Source organism: Odontesthes bonariensis, chromosome 2 (genome assembly GCF_027942865.1).
Source record: "Odontesthes bonariensis isolate fOdoBon6 chromosome 2, fOdoBon6.hap1, whole genome shotgun sequence".
In the NCBI taxonomy this organism is placed as follows: domain Eukaryota; kingdom Metazoa; phylum Chordata; class Actinopteri; order Atheriniformes; family Atherinopsidae; genus Odontesthes; species Odontesthes bonariensis.
The window spans coordinates 25376940-25385960 of NC_134507.1; the positions used below are offsets into that span (position 1 = coordinate 25376940).

The window sequence follows — 9021 nt, forward strand, 5'->3', positions numbered from 1 at the left end:
AAGATACTGAGAGACAGGGCCAGTTAGAGAAAGAGAAACTGTAGCCACAAGGGCAGTCCATCATTTCTTCATCTTTCTTCCTGGTATTCCCCCCCTGTGATGCTCTCTGATGTCCCTCTTTCCCTCCTCTCATCCATCTCCTCCTTGCTTTCTTTGACAGTCCATTTGGCCCACACAGCTCTGTCATCCATTCAACCTGTCAGTCCTGTCTATGGCACCAATCTCGCAGCAACTCGCGCTTGTTGCCGCGGCAGGCAAGAACTGTGGTTAGAGCATCCACGCCACTGCTAAAACCCCATGAGTTCACTTTCCATAACGGCTTTGTAACCAGTCAGCCACACAGAGAAAATATCTGAGTTCTGGGCCTTGCGGAACAGAGCATTTATCCCTTGTTTTGGGGTTCTAACACAGTGAACTTAACTTTTCAGTTGATGTACTACTAAAAACCTATTATTACCTATTTTTCTCTGTGCTATTTTGTACCAATTCAACAAGTTCTGTAAAATCAGATGATTGTTTTCAAATTTCTTTAAAGTTCACCTTGGTGTCTTGTATTTGCTCTAACAGTCACAGAAAAAGGAAGCTTTGCACAGTGTTGGGCTCAAATATTGAACTCTCCATCGTTTCAATTCTCAAGATTTCTCTCTTGGAAGTGTCAAAGAGAAAAGCCAACACTTCATGTAAAAGCAGGTAAAGAATTCGATTCACTATCACCTGCTGGTCAGCCAGCAGCTGATAAATGGAATGAAGGAACATGTCCATCAGGTTAAGTGTTTAGAAATAACAAAGTCTCAGAAGAGTTTACGAAATTGTCATGAAACCTGTTTCTTAAAGTTGATAAGAAAGGTGTAAATACCCTTAAATAGTAAAAAAAAAAAAAAAAAACAGGTTATGAGCTCCACATAACTGTCAACCGGGAGATCCAAGTTCATCTCCTGTCCAATCTGCTACTTCTCAACTTACTTAAGATGGAAACTTCACTTTTGTTTTTTTAGTTCCTGTTTGGTTAAGTTTAATAATTAAGACTACACGGTTCTGAATGGTTTTTCTGACTCCCTGGGGGACAAGTCTGCATCACCGATCTGCAACAGACAGAAAACATGACGCAGACTAGAATAAGATCTGCCACAAATAATCATTACTCTAAGAGTTGTCGTCACAATATAAAGGCACAATTCTTATCCATAAATACATATATGACAGCTTTTATTTTGTGCCTCTTTCACATCTGATGTTTGACAGGGCTGATATGGCCCATACAATCACTCTTATCAATATAAACCAGACACAGCAAAATACGTTAAACGCGTGGCATTTATATAACACTACAAAAGATTCCAGCAAGCTAATAACGAAATAATCAAAAAATATACGTATAAAATGAATTATGTGAGTTGTGTGTAAATATATTATAGAAAATATACATAGTACTGGTTACAAATGTAGTCTAAGAATAGTCTGATACTGAGTGAGACCAAAATATTAAAAGGCAAAATGCAGTTTGAATCTTAAATGAAAATACAATACATAATGGTATCGTGTTCTAGTAGATCTCCCTTCTTTGTATCTGCAACAAGCCATGACAAATACTATTTATTGTACATTACTTAACCTTAAAGATCACTACTGTGTTGTACTTGTATTTGAAACTGTGAAAAACAGCTCTTTATAACCACATCCAGAGGCCGGTCTTGGTTTTTGTATTTGTCCACAATCACAGTTTAAGTGTCAGCCTAAAGACAAGAGACTTTCTGTAGCATCGACCTTCACAGTTGACTGAAAAGAGGCACCTCTTAGATAACCTTTGGCAAGGCTTTAATACTCTCTGGGGATCTCAGCACTAAGAACTGCTGTCTTGTCTCTGTGAGGCTGTTTCAATCAAGCCACAGGAAGAAAAAAAACCCACATATTAAGACATGAAACAAGTTGTTATATCTCATTTATTATCTATTTTTGTCTGTTCAGCTTGTGTTTTGTTTGCCTGTTGAGATTTTCTCTTGTTTACAGACCTAAATATCATGTATATATTATGTAAATTAATTTCATTAATGGATCACATGCATGCCAACATTTGACCAGAAGTCCTCTGTGTTACTGTTGCTATGTGTGCAGGGTTGTAAGGCTACTGTACTTCACTGCTGAAACAGAGGAATCAAAGTGTGTGGGAGGAAAACTGAGCGAGAGAAAGATACGTCTATGCAAAATCACTATACCACGCCAAGAGGGACCTCCAGCATGATTGTGGCACCAAACAGTAAATTTGCACTTGTAATGTTTAATTACTTCCTACAGTGTGTGTGTTTTAAATATGTTGGATATCTTGCATTTATATTGTATAGATGTGTCACATTGTTAAGCAAAGATTTACCATAGAGGAGACGTCTGCAACTGTTACATGCTCATACTCATTTAGAAATACTGTTTTACTTATTGTGTCACCAAATTCCATATAGTTCCATGGTTACAGTAGAAATGCAACAATTGGTTTCTCATATCATGTAATTACAGTAGAATTTATTGCAAGTAAAAGGAAAAAATCCCCAACTTCTATGTCATGAGGTAGCTTTGAGTGTAAAACAGTGCATCAACACTCAGAATTGTGCAATCATTAAAGCTTTTACATTCCCTTTTCCTACAACCAGCTCTCTCTGAACATTTTTTATCATCTGCAGTTCCATTCTTTGGCTTTGGCTACAATGCAAACTGAGGAAAATCTGAAAACGTTTCCATATACAACTGCCTAGAAGAGCCAATGGCTTCCGATTGTTGAGATGAGGTTTGCAAAGTCAGAGTATGAATAAACCTTCTGATTTTTAAACACCTAGAATTTCTTTATGTTGATTTAGCCACACTAGTTCAAATTTTGTAGACAAACAAACGAAAAAATAAGGCAAAAATTTTGCTTCAAGTTGTCACGGGAGTGTTTTCAACTGTAAGCAATTTGCAGATCATTCAACTGTCTACATCCTTAACTATTCACATAAAGAAAATTAACAAAGGTGCCCAAAATTTTGCATGTTGCAATATGTGCAACTAAAATTGAGAGGGAGCAAAATACTGTCCAAGAAAAACACTCAAGCACAAACGCATATCCTTGCACCTAATCTATATATAGCTTACAGTAGGCTGCATGCAGTTTATTCAGTTTTATTAGTCTCTCTAAGTCTTCTTTTTGGAAATTACATAATATTCCGTGGGAGGCAAACATCGCGAAGAAGATCTCAGCACAAACTAACTCCCAAGTGCTTGAGCTATTGGCTGTAACCAAACCTCTATTAAACTCCATAATAAAACATTACTTGACGTTAGTGGGAGCATGATCAGCAGAGAGGTAATTCACTGAAATGGGGAGGTAGACCGAAAGACAGAGTCGATTAGCTGCTTACCTGCAGAAAAAAATGCAGAAATATGTGTCAGGGATCCTTTCTTCTGCTAATGTTGCCTCACATTACTGACAACAGCAACAACATCCCAGTTTGATCACCAGCACCCACTCTGGCCGTCCTCCCCCTTCTCTCTCCCGGGACTTGGCCCACCTCCTCAGAATAGCGCTTGGTTAAACTCTCGGTGATACCCGTGATTTACCCGCACGATGATCAACACTGAGCAGAGAAGCGCTCCGATCGTCCGAACATCCTTTGCGCGGTCCCGTGCTCAAACATCCTCACCGTCGGCGCTGTCACCTTCCTCCAGTCCTGCAGAGCTTTGCTTGCTTTATTCATCTACGACTACTGCTCTGTAGACATCCTCACCCTTCCCTCTCATCTGCCTTTCTCCCCCGCATCAGCATGATGCTCGTCAGACTCTGTCCTCTGGCTTCCTCGCCGCGTTCCTGTCCCGTGGCTCGGCTCTGCAGCCCAGTAAGTGTGTCATGCCTGGGAAGAGGAGCGCATCATCCAGGGCAGGCATATGCCGTTTATGAGACAGCCAGCCAGGAGACCCCTCAACAAAAGACTGACCTTATAGCACTTTTATATACATTTGGAAAAGGGTTTACTTTGGTGGGAAGCTGCAAATGGGCTATTTATCAGAGTACTACTAAGGGCTAAGTACATTTTTGGTATCTATAGATACTTAAAATGGCAAAAGTTATGATAAAACAATATTCTAATGCCACAAATTGCCACATCACAGGAAAAATTATATTGTGAATATTGCACTATACTGTATCTAATTGATTTTCTTACTGAAAGTGCGCTTTAATGAACATCAGTATGAAAATACAAGGTACACTTATATCTGTCTTTACTAGCTGACATTCTAATTTGAATCCACATTCATATAAGTTACAAAAATATTATGAATAACATTGTAACAATCTATACTCTGAGGTAGAAAGTTGAACATATGTAAAGAATAACATATAATAAATCTTTATTAGCGCCAAAGGAAATTTGCATAAAAAGAAGAGGGCATAATATACCGTTATTAAAAGTGATCATAGATTTGCCTTCAATGATTATTAATGAATTTTGGGGTATTCAGATATCTATTTTTCTTGTGCCATCTGAGCCCAAATGATGCACCACTTTGGCACCTCACAGTCCCCTCTAGTGGTGGCCATGATGATAATGACACTCAATCTGTTTCCACAAATCTCTGCAGAAGCAACAAGCCTAGGCATCTTTGTAAATTCCTCAGTTGAAAAACGGGAAACAAATCGGTTGTTTTATGCACCGCGAGCTTTTGCATTTTTCAACCACTTACAATGGTGAGATGAAATCTTGGCAGATGACATCTTCCAAAAGCTGGTGGCTTGACTCTTTACAGATGAGTAAAAGTTGAAAACCTATAGTCGTAACTAGTGATGCTGTGTTTATATCTGGGAAAGGTGACAATAGAGGAAAAAAGTCTAACTTGGATCTGGATGAAATGGCATTTTTAAGTAAGAAACAGGTGTTTCAAATGAGACCTAATGCAGCAATTCTGAATGGACTGGAAGGCAGCATGATGTTGCATTGCACCTGAACTCAGAATTAAGAATTTATGAGTTCAGATGGTAGTCGGAAAAATAAACTTTTTGATGTACACATCAGTACTTGAACAATATATTCAAAGCTAGGTCTTTGCCCAAAATATCAAAATCTCGTCGTTTTGCCAACAGCAAGCTATAAATGGCTGAAAAAATAATTGTGCATGGACAGTCTCTTTTTCAAGTGTAACCCCTATATGGACATAGATTTTGAAAATTCCTAGATTCCTCGCCGATGCTGAAGAGAAAACTGGCCTTTACAGAGTCCTGACCTTAACTCCTACCAACACCTTTGGGCCTAATTCAACTGTTCGCCGGGCCTTATCACCCAACACAAGTGCCAGACCTCATTGATGCTGCTGTTGCTGGGTTCCTGCAGCTGGGTTTCTGAGATCCTGTTATGCTACCGTGTTACTGCTCCCGGTTATAGGTGTACAGTAATGTTTAACTGTCCTCACACTTGAGATGTTTTAAGGTTTTGCATGTTGAATTCACACATATTATTCAGATTTTCATTCCCAGATCGGTTTGGGTGTGTTTGATTCATATCTCCCTGAATTTCTTTTTCATGCCTCATTCAGCTACCGATTTACCAAAAGTTCAGCACTCAGTGTGAGTATAGAGTCTCTTCTGGGCACAATGTGGATGTCCAGCAGTGTTGAATGAGCTGGAGAATTTTCATAATCTCTACCATCTATTCAGATATTCTCAACCTTCAGACTATTTTAAGCGCGTATCACCTCACAATGTCAACAATAATAGGAATAAAAGCTGTTGTAGTTCACACCTGCAACCACAGTGTGGTGACAGAGTACTTCTATGGTTTTTAAAAAATGTCATTCCAGGTTGGGCTGACTTTTTCTCCCCCCTCGGTTAATGATGATTTAAAGGATAAGACCGGTTTTTTTACATTGGGCCCTTGATTTCACATTATAACATGATGTTCTACTCACCCCTGCTTGTTGTTGGTCATTTGGAGCTGTTCCGAAGATATTCGCGAGGCGTCTGGCTGCTCTCTTGAGATATTCGGCCATGAAACGGTTTCCTATGGGCAAGCTTATACAGGCACAAACTATGCTGTTTATAATTTATTAATTACTCTACACTAGCACTGATAACGTGGAGGTGCGTCGCTTACTTAAAAAAATCCGGGTTACTAATTTTGAATTTTAGCCGAATGAATAAATAGGCAGCAGGTCTGTGGGCTGTCTGTGGCAGTAGCACCACGAGGACGTCAGTAACACCCACTTTACGACAAAAATTCAAAATTACAGTAACCCGGATTTTTTTAAGTAAGCGACGCACCTCCACGTTATCAGTGCTAATGTACAGTAATTAATAAATTATAAACAGCATAGTTTGTGCCTGTATAAGCTTGCCCATAGGAAACCGTTTCATGGCCGAATATCTCAAGAGAGCAGCCAGACGCCTCTCGAATATCTTCGGAACAGCTCCAAATGTTCAACAACAAGCAGGGGTGAGTAGAACATCATGCTATAATGTGAAATCAAGGGCCCAATGTCAAAAAACCGGTCTTATCCTTTAAGCTTTCATGCACTTTGAAAGCATAAAAAAATAGTAATTAACAGTTAAATCAACAATCTAAATGTGACAAACGGGCCTACAGCATTTTCACTCTTGGTGTTATGTTCACTTTTCACTCAAATATCGCAGTGCTTTTATCCTTGTGAGGTTAACATCACATAATGTTTACAACTGTCATGAAATATTATTCACATACTGATCAAGTAATGAGATACATTTGAAATAGGTAAATCATGCATTCAGCTCACGGTAACAATGTTTATGATGAATCTCTCAGCTAATCAGTGTTCATTCTGTGGTAATATGTGTGAAAACTTCCTTTTCCCTCCAAATGAGCTGTTTTAAACTGTCCAAGATGCTTTTGTGGACATGGAAGTGAAATAAAAAAAAGTGAAAAATCAGGCCCACATAGAAATATCCTCCTCCTCACATTGTGAAGTGCTGATCAGGGATGCAAACACCACAATGCCTGTCTTTGTTGAAGTGACCTTTTGTGTACATCTTTATAAAGAAAAAAAACCTGTCTTCTGCACACTAGAAAACATATCCCAGATGATTATTCACAGGACAAGCCTTGTTTATTTTTCCCTTTGTTTTATTTTCTTTAAGCTTAAGCACGGCGTGTCTGTGGTTTCCTGAAATATTTCCTGAGATGTTGGACATGAGTGGTGTCTGCAGCTCTGGCTTTTGAAGCAGCTATTTTGAACTCAGGTTTATTTGTCATTGTGTCAATGGGATGTTTGACGGAGCTCTGCTTTTGTGATGGTTGACTGCAGGGCTCCTTAGACCAGGAATTAGGGCTCAGTCTTTTTCTAGTGGATATCCATACGTGAGGGTAACTGGCATATCCGAGTAATCCTGCTTTGCCATGACTCAACATGGGGAATTACACGCCAAAATCTGGCAATGCCACAGTCAATCCACTTTGCCGCAGCACATGCCTTAGCTTTATTTTTCTTATGACAAAGGCAACAGAGCATCTGCTTAAGAGACCGACAGAGGACAGGACACAATAGCAACCCATATGCAAATACTGACACACATTGTGTGTACGCCAGTGTTTAGTCTGTGGATGTTTGCGTTACACACAATGACATATTTACATGGACATTTCAATACAAACAGTTTCAACAATAGTGACACACTTTCTTATTCATATGATTTTCTCAAAAGATGCTGGCAAGGAGACAAGTTGGCAGGTTGTAGTAACAACATCTGTTTGTCTGTGACAACAGAACACATGCTTTATGTTGAGCTTGACAGGAAGGACTTCAGATTTAGCTGGATTAGGCTTCAAACCCTCAAAAATCCATTTTACGTGAAGCCCTCTGACATTTATTGTGCCTGTAAGATCCCAATGTTTCCAGAGATTTGCTTTAACATATGTCTGGTTTCTTTAGGCACATGTGTATGGAATTATGCAAGTAAGACACAAGACATTTGAGCTTTTGCATGTACCGACGGGATTCATTAAAAAAGGCGATTTTGAATTCCAGCATCTTTATGTGGCATTGTTTTTCCCCCCTTGATCTTTGTTTCCCTCAAAGTTCAGTTTAAATTGCTCCACATGGAGAACATTTCTGGATGCACCCCAGACTTACCATTTTTTATGGCTACGGCATCACATTCAAAATGATTCGAGAACCATTTTCCACATATTTTCCTGGAGTCGTTTGAAATCTTGAGATTTTCCCTACAATCGCAGTTTTGAGGGTTGAACACTGCTTGGGTGCGTAACCAGCATCTGTAATGAATGACCAAAGGGGCTGTGGGGCTTGAAATGATAACAGCACATGAATTGATTCCTTTCCTCACTCGTGATAACATCTGTGTGTTTCTGCCCTCTGGGTTTATTTTGGTAGACCTACATCTGTTAGCTGAAACAGCTAAAGGTTGATATCTCCTCACACACCAACAATCCTGAGCATGAATTCATATGGTATATGCTTACAGATGTGAGATGTTTGCACATAAACGTGATGATGCATTGAAAGCGGGGGAGGACGTTTGAATAAATATCATTGGAAGAAGCTATTTGTCTTCTGAAACAAGTCAGGGAATTATTAGACATGAAAAGAGCCTATGCATGTATCATGCAAAGGGCACATTTAGTGCAGATGTTTTCACACTGTGTACAGGAAGCTTTGCCACCATTTCACTCTTGAGTTTCCTCCAAACACACAATCACAACTTCTTGCAAGAGGACACAGTCTTCTGACTGGATCACATGTTGTAGTCGTGTAAACAGCCACCCAAATCAACTCCTTTTTGCAAGTAAACACAAACCACAGCCCACTTTAAAATTCCGAGGTTCTTTGATCAGGCTTCAAAGGATTATCCACGTCCAGTCTCCATGTAATCATATTCAGGGATACTGCGCACCTCGCTTTAATAGTCTGGTTTTGTTGTCTGAGCGTATCGCAGTGTTTTTTATTTGGCTGCCGGCCGGTCCTGTCCCTTCCCTTCCACAAACTTACCAAAGTTGAGCTGAGAATAAGGAGTAA

At 39.5% G+C, this 9021-nt stretch overlaps 1 protein-coding gene across 2 annotated transcripts in view; it reads right to left on the reverse strand.

Annotated features, from left to right (window-relative positions):
- Nucleotides 1-3865, reverse strand: part of bean1 (brain expressed, associated with NEDD4, 1) — a 49941-nt gene extending 46076 nt beyond the window's left edge. For both annotated transcript variants that reach the window (XM_075480539.1, XM_075480532.1), the window contains exon 1: nucleotides 3387-3865. The gene's annotated coding sequence lies outside the window, so the exon portion shown is untranslated. The remainder of the gene's footprint in view (nucleotides 1-3386) is intronic.
- Between the last annotated feature and the right edge of the window lie 5156 nt (nucleotides 3866-9021).